This window comes from Kogia breviceps, chromosome 4 (assembly GCF_026419965.1).
Source record: "Kogia breviceps isolate mKogBre1 chromosome 4, mKogBre1 haplotype 1, whole genome shotgun sequence".
NCBI classification, from domain to species: domain Eukaryota; kingdom Metazoa; phylum Chordata; class Mammalia; order Artiodactyla; family Physeteridae; genus Kogia; species Kogia breviceps.
Genome location: NC_081313.1, coordinates 58,760,136 through 58,772,938, shown reverse-complemented (window position 1 = coordinate 58,772,938; position 12,803 = coordinate 58,760,136). Strand labels below are relative to the sequence as shown.

At 44.2% G+C, this 12,803-nt stretch overlaps 1 protein-coding gene and 2 pseudogenes across 3 annotated transcripts in view; all 3 read left to right on the top strand.

Moving 5' to 3' along the window:
- Window positions 1–12,803, top strand: part of GCNT4 (glucosaminyl (N-acetyl) transferase 4) — a 128,193-nt gene that overhangs the window by 31,909 nt on the left and 83,481 nt on the right. For all 3 annotated transcript variants that reach the window (XR_010840168.1, XR_010840169.1, XR_010840170.1), the window contains exon 3: window positions 4,011–4,133. The gene's annotated coding sequence lies outside the window, so the exon portion shown is untranslated. The remainder of the gene's footprint in view (window positions 1–4,010; window positions 4,134–12,803) is intronic.
- Window positions 10,612–10,680, top strand: LOC131756534 (U4 spliceosomal RNA; annotated as a pseudogene).
- On the top strand, window positions 10,972–11,516 carry LOC131756021 (large ribosomal subunit protein uL22-like; annotated as a pseudogene).

Below are 12,803 nucleotides of genomic sequence, written 5' to 3'. Positions count from 1 at the left end.
GCAGCTGAAAACACACTTGAAAGATGGGTTACCTAGCTTGCCTTCCCCCTACCTCCCTTACTTTTTCATACTCCCTGGAATGTGTTTGTAATAGCTGGAATTTCAGCAGCCATTTTAAAACCATGAGGGTGTAAGTTATAAGGCAAGGATAGAATAAAAATATGCCACTTGAACCACCCAAAACTACCTACCTCCAGTATTTTTTTATGGGAGAAAAAAACTGACATGTACTTTAAGCTACTGTTACCTCACTTCTCTATTACTAACAGCAGAACATGATCCCTAACTTAAACAATGTTTTTCTAGGACATTGCAATCATTCACCCATTATTTAATTTTGTTGTAATGGCTACTAATTATTTTTTTATTCAGGGTTATTATTAATCCAGTTTTACAGGTAGTTTCACTCACTGTTGTTGAGAATACCACTTACTTGTGCAGGAAATATGGAATCCAATATGGAAAGAGGTGAAAGGGATCCCTAGGATGATGGTGAAGGGACATCCTAGGATGAAAGGTGGGCACCAATGGAAATGGCAACCAGTTCAGACCGGAGTAGGTCAGAAAGCTTTAGAGATTTCTTCAGGATGATGAATATAATGAATACGTCGTAAATCTGAGTGTATTTATTTAGAAGCAAATTAGACCATTGAGAATTAAGGACTGAATAAAATGTCTGTGGGAAAAAATTGCGAAGTCAAAGGAGAACAATGAGTGGTACAGCTGTAGCTTAACTGGAGGTACTCTTTTCATAGTCATAATCATATAATGTTAATCATGTACTATTTAAATATTGATCTAATCAACATGATGCTGATGTAATTTATTGGGAACTTGGGGAGATAAAAAGTGTGAACACATGGGGTGGGGAGTGTGGGTGTGTGTGAAAGATATCAAAATTATCTCCCACGGTGGTGATCAATAGGTAATGCCTAAGACTGAAACATCAAGTGTAGGAGTATAAGGATGTCATTCAGAAACGTGCAAGTAAAGCTAAAGAACCAGTTCAGAGAACTGAAACTAGTCTCCTCCGAGGAAGGGAAACGGGGGAAGAGATGGAAACTGCTGATATTTTTTTCAACCAGCCTTGCAACCAGCTCCATAAACCTTAAAATAAAAACTGGGGGTGGGAGAGACAGACACTGGAAAGGAAAAAGACATGATCTGTGATCAAAGGCAGATTGTAATCTAAAAGCTAGTGCAAATAACCAGAAACCTTAGAAAGGTAGCTACTGTTTCTGTCTGCTCAGCCCTAATGCCTCCACCCATCCCTCCCAAGTCTTCAGAAAACAGCCCTCCTGGCTACACAGGTGGTCAGGTGACCCAGGGTGGGCCAATTATAGTCCCTCACAGCCACAGTGAGTGGTCTGAGTGGGCACATGACCTAAACTAAGCCAATCGGGGCTCCTGGGACTTTTCAAATTCCTGCCCAGGGATAAGAACCTCTTGTTCCTCTCTGATCCCAAAACCCAAGGATATACCTCAAGGGCAGTTCTCCACCCCACCACCTGGCCAAGTTTGTACAGCCAACGAAGTTAATGTGCCAAAAGCAATAGAGAAGAAATAGAGAAGGACAAAGAGGGTCCTCAAGGTATTCAAGGCAGTGAATCCAGTCTTCCCTGAGACCAGCTCTATGCTGCCCTCTGGTCAGTTAAATCCCAGCCCAGTTAAATCCCTTCTTTTGTTTAAGCAAGATTAAACTGGGTTTCTTTCCATTGTAGTCAAAAATACTAATACACAGTCGAAAACCGTCAAACAAACAACAACAAAACAGAAGCCATCAAACAAAACTTTAAAATAATTTTATTATGGAAAGTTGCAAACAAACACAAAAGTAGAGAGTCTGCCATAATGAATTCCCACAGTCCATCACCCAGCCTCACAATTATTAACATTTTGACTATCTTTGTTTCATCTGTCTAGCTCTCCACCGTTTTTTCCTTAGAAATATTTCAAAAGAAAATCCCGGACGTTATATTATTTCACTTAGCCCCTGTGCTTTATGCACTGGTCCTGGTAAAAAGTAAGGTGCCAGACAAATGCCTGTTTTGTCCATATTTAAGCTATATGGTCAAATATTGGCAATATTAAATGGCTTGATCTAATACTTGGATATGAATATAATCTAACTGCTAAGGATCTTTTTTTTGACATAACCTCCACGCCATTATCATACCTAACAAAATTAAGAATAATTCCATAATATCTAACACTAAGTCCATTTTCAAAATTTCCCAGTTGTATCAAATATTTGTATCCACGTTTGTTTAAAATCAGGATCCAAACAAGGTCTGCACAGTGATTTGGTTAAAATAACTTTTTAAGCGTTCTCTCATTTAGCACTCTTGAAGGAACCTACAGAGGTGACACAAAATGGTGGGCTGGGCTTCCCTGGTGGCACAGTGGTTGAGAGTCCGCCTGCCGATGCAGGGGACGCGGGTTCGTGCCCCGGTCCGGGAAGATCCCACATGCCGCGGAGCGGCTGGGCCCGTGAGCCATGGCCGCTGAGCCTGCGCGTCCGGAGCCTGTGCTCCGCAACGGGAGAGGCCACAACAGGGAGAGGCCCGCGTACCGCCAAAAAAAATTTTTAAAAAAAAGATTGGTTGCCATTATCACCCTTATTTTGTAGATGAGGAAGCGCCCCCAAGGAAGTCAGCTGACTTGCCCAATATCATCAGCTAGTAAGTAGCAGAGCTGATGTTGGAATTCAGGCCATATGGCTCCAAAGTCTAAGCTCTTAGCCCCTGCACCCTACCTGTACTTTACACTCCAGTCCTTGTGAGCAGTAAAGCGCCAGACACATGCCTATAATTATTTTATTCCACAAAGTACTGAGCTCCTGTAGGGAAGAAGGCAACAAGAGCTTATGGAGTAAGCGGTTGAAGGACTACATCCAGGTGGCTCAGGTAGAGTCGGGATGTGGGACCATCTGTTGCATTTCCCCTCTCTTATCATCCACTCCCAGGCTTTCCTGTTTGAGTCCACCAGCCTCACTGCTGAGCTCCTCCTCCCCCAGAAACTGATGACCTCTAGTCTTCCTTCCCTCACCTCCTTGTCCCAGTGGTCATTCCTCTAGGCCTCCTGCTCTATTTGCTTTTCTGCTCAGTCCCTTTTGCCTGCTTCCAACTCCCGCCTCCAAGCTAAGCCCAACGCTTCAACTATAACATATTCAATTAGAACGATTTGACTCTGATGGACCCAGAAGTTAATGAACCCAGCATTGGTGTTTCAGACTAAAGGGCCCGAGCCCCTCCTGCTGCTGGGTGATCTAATTCTCTCCGTTTCAAGTATATTAGCCTTGGGGAATCACAGCAGGCACACCATCGATACTGGCTGCTTTGGACTTCTCCACTGCTGTGATACGATCAGCAGGATGCCTCGTTCACATAGCACTTCGCAGGGAGCTGGCTGCTTCATGAGGACAACCAGAAGTGGAGGTATAGGAGGATCACCTCGTCATTTCTTCTCAAACATGCATACAAATCCCACATGGATCTTGTTAAAATGCAAATTCTGATTCAGTAGGTCTAGGGTAGGTCCCAAGATGCTGCCTTTTCTAATAAGCTAACAGGTGGTGCCAATCCTGTTGGACCACCCTTTGAGTAGCAAGAATCTAGATCACTGGTTCTCAAAACCAATTGCACATTAAAACCCCCTAAGGTGCTTCTAATTACGGGAGACCTAGGTGCAGGGAGTTATAAAAGCTCCCCAGCTGATTCTCATGAACAGTCAGAGTTGAAAAATACTACTTTGGAGGCTGAAGCAGCAGCAGGGGTGGTCAGTTGCATGAATCCCTGGCCAGATGGAGGAAGTGAGGCGGCCACAGGAAGGTGGGGCTCCTGGCTTGTAAGCATCTTCCTTCCTTGTGCTTCCTGCCTCTCCCTGCTGTCACTTGCGTTTCCTCTCTCTTTTATTTTCCTCCTACCAATCCTTCCACTTCCCAAATCCTCATCTCAAAAGGAAAAAAGCTAAACAAACTGAAAATCAACAACTCTTCCTCCATCCCTTAGAAAACTGAGGTCACAAGGCAACCATCACCCTGAAAATTGGAGAGACAAGAGAATACAGAGAATCAGAACCTACCAGGAGCACAAGTCCTCAGCTGGAGCCAGTACCAGTGGGAACACTTCAATGTAAGTGACAAATTGCTGGAGGCTCAGGGTGGACTAGCTTGAGAGTTAAAAATTCCAAGGGTGGGGGTGGGAATGGGGCTGGAGATGGGGGTACTTCTAGGGGACCTCTACTCTTTTGTTTATTTCCTGAAGCTGCATCAGATTCTCAGGGTGAAGACTAGAGAAAAGTCCCCTTATACTTCCAGCAAGTAGAGGGGAAAAGAAGGTGTGGCTCCTAGGAAATAAATCTTTCTGAGAAAGATGTTGGAATTAGTAAACAACCTTAAAATTGAGCAAGTAGGATCTGGCTGTGAGCTCGCCCTGGATATGAGGGGCAGCGGCTCTCCATCTCCCCTTTTCTCTTGTCTACTGGCTGGAAAGCAGACATAATAGCTGGATCAAAGTAGACATCTTAGACAATGAGGTGGAAGCCTCAACCGATAGCCTGGGTTCCTGATGACTGAAGCGTCACCATAGTGTTACCGAATTAAGTCTTATGGACCCTGCTCGGGCCCTAGCCCGAGAGCTGAAGCTCTCTGCCTTGGCGGGGGGAGAGTTCTTTTTCCTTTCGTGTTCGAGCCGCCAAATAACGACGGAAGCTGAGATCAACACGGCACAAGCTTTATTCAGTGACCAAAGAGTGGAGAAACGGGAACTAAGTTCAGATCAACTTCTCACCCCGCTGGTGAGAGGGATTTAATTTTAAAGAGGAGGAGGAGTGAGGCTAATGATGGGTAAGCATATGAATTAGTTTACCGGGAAAGGCTTCTTCCAAGGGAGTGGGTTGCCACCACGTTTTTATCCTTTTTCGGTCCTTAATGTCTGCTCATGGTCGCTCGTCGGTATGTCATTTAATATGCAAATGTAGTAAAATCAAGGTGTAATGAGACTCGGGGTCTGTTAGAGGTCAGATTCGTTGCCATGTTAGTCCCAATTGGTTCCACCTGGTTTCCTGTCTGTAGCTTCCCTTCTTATCTCTGGACACTTTAACTTGAAGATTTATGTTAACTGCTGCCCAAGGTGGGAGTTGGCAGGTTTTGAGCAAGGACACTCCTGCTAAAGGTGAGGGTCGAGGGGGTTGTGAGCAGATACCTGGAGCAGCTCCAGTAACGACAGCACCCGACCTTTACGTAAACTAAGAGAAAAATAGATTTCTAATTTGGTGAAGCCTTTGTGACTTTTGGATTTCTGTCTCTTGTAGCAGAACCTTTTACTAACAAATATACCAACTAACCACACTAAATCTGCTTCTTTTTAGGCCTCTCATAAATATTCAAAATACAAAGCAATATATTGGGCAAGTTCTATTTCACTTAGAATAAAATATAGACTCCTTTAAATGGTCAGAAAGGCCCCAGTGCGATCTGACCCGTGTCTACTTGTCCAATCTCATACCACCCTTCTCTGGCCTGGCACAGGGGATACTGCAGCGTTATGCCTGTGTTCCTTCATAACACATATACCTTGTGAGGACCTACTATGAGCTACGTGTGCAGTGGGCACACAGCAGCAGACCTAGCCCTTACAGCCTACTTTTTTTCTATTTTGCTTATAAGCTAATTTATTTTCCAACTCAGAGCCTTGACCCATGCTCTTCTCTCAGTCTAGGGCAGGGCTGTCCAATAGCACCTCCTGAATGATGGAAATGTTCTTATCTGTGTTGTCCCATATGATAACCACTAGCCACAAGTATCGAATACTTGAAATGTGGCTGGTATGTCTGAGAATATAAATAGTTAATTTTACTTAATTTTAGATTAATTTATGTTTTAAACAGCCACACGTGACTAGCAGCTGCCAGGATGGACAATACAGGTCTCGACCACTCTACTCCCTGGGACACATAACTTACTCCTTGAGGTGGTTTTAGAACGTGGTCACTGATTCTTTGACACACCTCCAACTGAGAGATGGGGTCTAGATCCCCTCTCTTTGAATCTGGTTGGGCTTGTGACTATATGATAGAAGTGATTTTAATGTGACTTCTGAGGCTAGGTAAGAAGAAAGCTTGCAGCTTCTGCCCTGGTCTCTTTAAGGTCATGGTCCTAGGACACTTGCTTTCAGGAAGCTCCATCACAGAACCTAGTCACTATCCTATGAGAAGCCAAAGCCACATAAAGAGGCCACGTGTAGCTGCTTCATCCCTTGTGTCATTGCAGCCTAGGCACCATACTAGTTTCCTGTGGCTGCCATAATGAATTACCACCAACTTGGGGGCTTAAAACAACAGAAATCCACTCCCTTGCAGTTCTGAAATCTGCCAGAAATCTGAAATCAAGGTGTCGGCAGGTGTTGCCACGCTCTGAGTCTCTAAGAGAGAATCTGTTCCATTCCTGTCCCCTAATTTCTGGTGGTATCTGACAATCCTTGCCATTCCCTGGCTTGTGGACACATCAGCCCAATCTCTGCCTCCACCTCCACATCACTTGCCCCCATGTTTCTCCTCTTCTCAATTCTCTCCTTTCTCTTAAAGGACAACAGTTATTGGCTTTAGAGCCCACCCTAAACCCAGGATGATAGCATTTCAAGATCCTTAACTGTGATTACATCTTCAAAGACCCTTTTTCCAAATAAGGCCAAATTCACAGGTACTGGGGAATAGGACTTGACATATCTCTTTGGGAACCACTATTCAGCCCAATACAGCCCCAGCCATGTGCATGAGGTGGCCTAGAGATGATTCCAGCCCCCAGTTTGAGTTACTGCCAGACACTCACATTTTCCTGGCTCAGACCCTAAACACTGTAGAGCAGACATAAGCCACAATCACCATGCCTTATTTGAAATCCTGACCTATAGAACTTCTGAGCATAATAAAATGGTATTCTAAGTCACTGAGTTTGGGATGGTTTAATCATACAGTGATAGATAACTGGAAATTCCTGTTCATCTTTTAAGGGCCTAATTAACATTTCTTCAAAGAGGCCTCCTTAGATACCTCCTCCAAGTCTAAATTACATTCCTCTCTTTACTTTGCCTTTCTGGCACATATCACAATTTATAGTTATAAATGTCGGTAGGTGTTTTTCCTTTTTTTTGATTTTTTAAATTTTTGGCTGCATTGGGTCTTCGTTGCTGTGCTCAGGCTTTCTCTAGTTGTGGTGAGCAGGGGTTGCTCTTTGTTGCGGTGCATGGGCTCTAGGCGCGCGGGCTTCAGTAATTGTGGCACGTGGGCTTAGTAGTTGTGGCTTGTAGGCTCTAGAGCGCAGGTTCAGTAGTTGTGGCACACGGGCTTTGTTGCTCCACGGCATGTGGGATCTTCTGGGACCAGGGCTTGAACCCGTGTCCCCTGCATTGGCAGGCGGATTCTTAACCACTGCGCCACAAGGGAAGTCCTGTTTTTCCTTTTTAAATGTCTCCCCCACTAGACCTAAGTTCCATGAGGCCAGGGACCATGTTTGTTTCATTCAACACTACGTCCTGTGTGTACCAGGCACACAGTAATTGCCCAACCAATACCTGCCAAATGAACCAAATTCTGAGCTTTCTGTGACTGAATCTACAACTGACGTTTCTTTGTCATCTGAACTGAGGCAGCTCTAGGAAGACATTATTTAGCCATTTTGCTCTCAGCAGATGAAATAAGCCAGCATGCAGCAAGTGGGAAGCAAAATGTTCATTTTCCAAGGCTCAAACCTCAGTTCTTGCCATTACGGTTCTTTGCATTTGAATAATTGCTGTGGTTTTTAATTGTGGTGAAAACAAATGAACAAAAGACAAAGCTGGTCAGACAGCCAGGCTTTGAGAGACGTCTTTAATTTTTTTAAGAAGCATCTGTAAGTTCACAAATGAACTTTAAATTGTCCTTGTATGTGAGTGTGAATCTCATGATACAGTCTTCCATGAAATGAAAGCTTAGTGACAAATCACAAAGCATAGGCTCTCCCTGGCATCTTTACCATCATCCGTCGTGTTCTAGAAAGTGCATGGGTACAAATTCTGCTGTTACTTTTCTTGGAACAGAAACAAAAATAGGACTTGGAACAGAAAAAAAAAAAAAAAACAGAAAGAAAAAGCAAAATGTGCTAAATAATACCAAGAATGGTTAGCTAAAACTTGTAAGCGGCTGTACAAATGAGCGTAGGGATAGAGCCTAAAGTAAGTCAGGAGGTAGTAAGAATCTTAAAAACTGAGTATAAGCAGTTGGCACTCACCTTTGTCACTCTCACACAGGTCACTAGTGATTGGAAGGACTCCTGACTCTCCCAGATGCATCTATCTTTCCCACTGTAGGAATTTGAACATGATCTGCAAGACCCTACATGATAATGTTCTGTGTCTTCTCAGATTCTGTATTTGTCTATTTGGCATCCATTAATCACAGCACCAAACTAAGGCTCAAAGTTGCTTACCCTTCGCTGTGATCCGGAGCCCACGCTCTGAACCACTTCCTTGTCTAACTCTCACACACCAAGCCGATGTTTCCTCTGCCCTAAATCACCCCAGGGCAGTGCCCACCTCTATAGCCAGAGCCCTCCTACATTATTCATACTAACCATGCCTCTGCTGCTTCCTCTGCCTTTGCTGTGGAAACCCCATTCAAGGATCTGGCAGGGAGGCTTTCCCCTCACTCCACTTCTGCCTTGTGACCGAACCCGGTTCCTCCCGAAGTGGCCCTGTGTGGCACGGCATGCACCATGCCCCCAGGAACTGTAAGCAATACATTTTTCTTTCAATGGCATTAGCATTTCCACGTCATCAGTCGGTCACCTACATAAATTGAAATCCCATGTGTACAACTGAGACAGACTGATCAGCCCTTGGGGCCTTTTACAGTCACTGTTTCCTCTGCCAGGAGCCCTCTTCCCCTGTGTCCACATGGCTCCTCTCTCACTACATTGAAGTCTCTGCTCAGACATCACGACATCCAAGCAAGGCTTCCCTGAGCACGCATCTAACTAGCATGCCGACCCCTCCCAACTCTAGCTGTCTATCCTGTTCTTTGTTTTGTTTTTTGTCTTTTTAATTAATTTATTTATTTATTTTTGGCTGTGTTGGGTCTTCATTGCTGCACGCGGGCTATCTCCAGTTGTGGTGAGTGGGGGCTATTCTTTGTTGCAGTGCATGGGCTTCTCATTGCAGTGGCTTCTCTTTGTTGTGGAGCACGGGCTCTAGGCACGTGGGCTTCAGTAGTTGTGGCACACAGGCTCAGCAATTGTGGTGCACAGGCTTAGTTGCTCCGTGGCATGTGGGATCTTCCCGGACCAGGGCTCCAACCCATGTCCCCTGCATTGGCAGGCGGATTCTTAACCACTGCGCCACCAGGGAAGTCCAACCCCTCCTTTTTTTTTTTTTTGGCTGCACCGGGTCGTCGTTAGGGCGCACGGGCTCTTCACTGCAGGCTTCTCTCTAGTTGTGGTGCATGGGCATGTGGGATCTTAGTTCTCAGATTCTGTATTTGTCTATTTGGCATCCATTAATCCCTTGGACTTGGAACAGAAAAGTTCCAAGATCCCCTGACTAGGGATCAAACCTGCATCCCCTGCACTGGAAGGAGGATTATTAACCACTGGACCACCAGGGAAGTCCCTAGATGTCTATCCTTTTGTCCTACTTTATTTTTGTTAATAGCTCTCATCACCACCTGACTTGTTTATTTTGTATGTTCCCTCACTCTGCACCACATAGAACTTAAGTTTTACTAGAGTGAGGCACAGATTTTTGTTTTGTTAACAGCGAAGTTCCTACCAGTTAGAACGGTGCCTGGCACACAGAGGGTGTAAAATATTTCCTAAATGATGAAATTTTATTTTTCCAGAGCAGCTGGCCTGTTAATGAGTACATGAATGGCCGAAATCTCCTTCAAATTTATAACTCTTATTGGGCCTGGAGATCCGTGAGAAGCCAGTGCTCTGGATCAATAAGACATGAATTTCTAAAAGGGAGTAAGTGCTTCAAAAACATATCCTGGGTAATCGCAGGATAAAACCCCAAGCAAGCTGGTTTGTGGAATTAATACTGGGGGTTATAGGACAAGTGAGCAATTACCATTCTGGAATTATCTGGCCCTCTGCCATTCCTCTGAAAATGTGTCTGGCATTGGGTTATGGGCTCTCAGTAACTCTGAGGGGTTAAGGAAAGTACTTTATCATTTTAGTTATAGCATCATGCCCTCTCATGAGGTTGAAGCAGGGTCTAGGAAGCATCTTAGCAAGGGTTGGCCCAGACACCCTTCAGTGTGTGCTGTGTGCTTTCCCTCCAGAAGGAGCCTAAATGACTGTGAATGCAGCTCACCAGTTGTACAACTCATCTCAACACTGGTTCACACTTGATACTGGCAGCCTTTTCTCCCAATGAGGACAAACACTGCAAACACATTTCAGAGGAAAGCTGCATATCACACGATGCTTATAATGATGTATGTCAAAAAGATCTGTATACCATGTAGGTAAAGAGAAGTCTAGCAATGGTGACCAAAACTATAGAGGCTTAAAACAAGGGAGGGGAGGTGGAGGGAAGAGAGGAAGGAAGGGATTTCTGCTCTCTGAAAGACAGGAGAAGCTTTGCGCAGTGGCAGTATCGTAGCCAATGAGGTTTATCCGAGGCGCGATTATTGCTAATTGAAAGACAGGAGAACTTACATTCTCACTGGTATGCCCCATTGCCTCTGTGAAAAAAGTCCCCCAAATAACTTTGATGCAAGCTGATATGGAGGCTGATCCACTATTGACCTTAAGATGTTTCCTTTACCTAACCCAGATGCTATCATTTAGAACTAAAACTAGATCAATTTTTCTCTAGTCTTAGAGGTTAAAGACATTATGAGATTATTGAAATGAAGAAAGTTAAAGAAAGAGTCAGAGAATAAGAATTTGTAAGTCTCCTTTTTCCGGTAAGTGCCCTGAGGTTACCTCTAAAAATGGTTCGCTATTCACTTGACCCAGAAAACCCCACAAAATCATGCAAGTCAAGAGGTTCAAATCTTCATGTTCACTTTAAGAACACTCGTGAAACTGCCCAGGCCATTAAGGGTGTGCATATCTGAAAAGCCACCAAGTATGTGAAGGATGTCACTTTAAAGAAGCAACTCGTGCCATTCCGTCCTTACAATGGTGGGGTTGGTAGGTGTGCCCAGGCCAAACACTGGGGCTGGACGTAGGGGTCAGTGGCCCAAAAAGAGTGCTGAATTTTTACTGCACATGCTCAAAAATGCAGAGTAATGATGAACTTAAGGGCTTAGATGTAGATTCTCTGGTCATTGAGCACATCCAGGTGAATAAAGCCCCCAAAATGCTGCACAGGACTTCCAGAGCCCGTGGTCGGATCAACCCATACATGAGCTCTCCCTGCCACACTGAGATGATCCTTACTGAAAAAGAACAGATTGTTACTAAACCAGAAGAGGAGGTTGCCCAGAAGAAAAAGATATCCCTGAAGAAACTAAACCTTATGGCCCAGGAATAAATGCCGCAAAAAATAAATGCAAATAAAAGTAAAAAATAAAGAAAAAGAATTTGTAAGTCTCTCAGACTGTCAGGGGACAGAGGTCTGACAGGCAGTGCTAACCAAGCTCTCGTCTGCATGGATCCAGATAAAGTTGGGCCACAGCCACGCTGTTGTTTACGTGCCATCTGTGGCCTCTCTGTAACCGTCGTGTTAACTGTTTGCAGCAGAGATGGTCTGCAAAGCTGAAAACATTGAATATCTGGCCCTCTACAGAAAAAGTTCGCTGATCTTCGGTAGCTATTAAAGGAGCAGCGTGACTTACCAGGCTATCGTGATCTTACTGAAATATTTCTGAGGACTGTGTAATGCCCTTCACTTTGAGTCCCTCTTTATCAAGCAACGTTCTGAATGTAATTGGACTTCTGGAGTATGTTTCTCTATTAAAGAAAGAGGATGTGCAGACTTCCTACATGGATTTCCAAACATCCTGGACAGTTGTATTTCTCACTGTAAACTACTAAACTGGGCTTCTGCCACAGTCTCTCATAAATTCACACAGTACACCAGTTTTCAAGGGATCTAGCATCCCTTTACATTAGGTCCAGACCTGCAGGGCTGGCTCTGGACCTGAGGTGACCCCTCGGAGTCCGAGCCCTACGCTCTGACCTCACACAGCAATCACACTCACATCTCTTAGCGTATCAGGGAAGAATTTGAGCCAGGAGTACGTTTGGTATTTGTGAACTTCAATTTCTAGGCCTCTTACCTTTTACATTTTTTTTTTTTTTGGCTGTATTGAAGTAATTACATGAATACAATTTCAAAAATCAAATAGAAATACAGGATTAAAACAAAAATAATAGTCACCTCCCCAAGGTCCTCCTGATCTCCAATTCCCACTACCCAGAAGAACAGTTTTCAAATGTTCTCATTGTATTTTTTCATATTTGCCTTCATAATTCTAAATAGCAGGCTAAATCATGCTCTTTGCAGGACAGTCATATCAAGTAAATAACGGGTCCCCCCCTTTTTTTTAAACCATCCCTTGGAGTTGTCCTACTCTGTGACCTGCACTGACTGATCTCTCGGCTTCTGTAAAAACTGTAACCCTGCAGCTTCCGTTCCGCATTGTTTGGCGGCTTCCTACAGTCTCCTGTTTGAGTTTCCCATTTTCTAGACCCTGTGTGTTTTCACTCTGAGTTGATGGAGCACATCCTTCTGTTGCTTCATGAGAAAGAATGAATAGAAGATAAAATTTTTGTTGCTTTGCCTGTTTGAAAAAGTCTTCATTATACTCTCATGTGT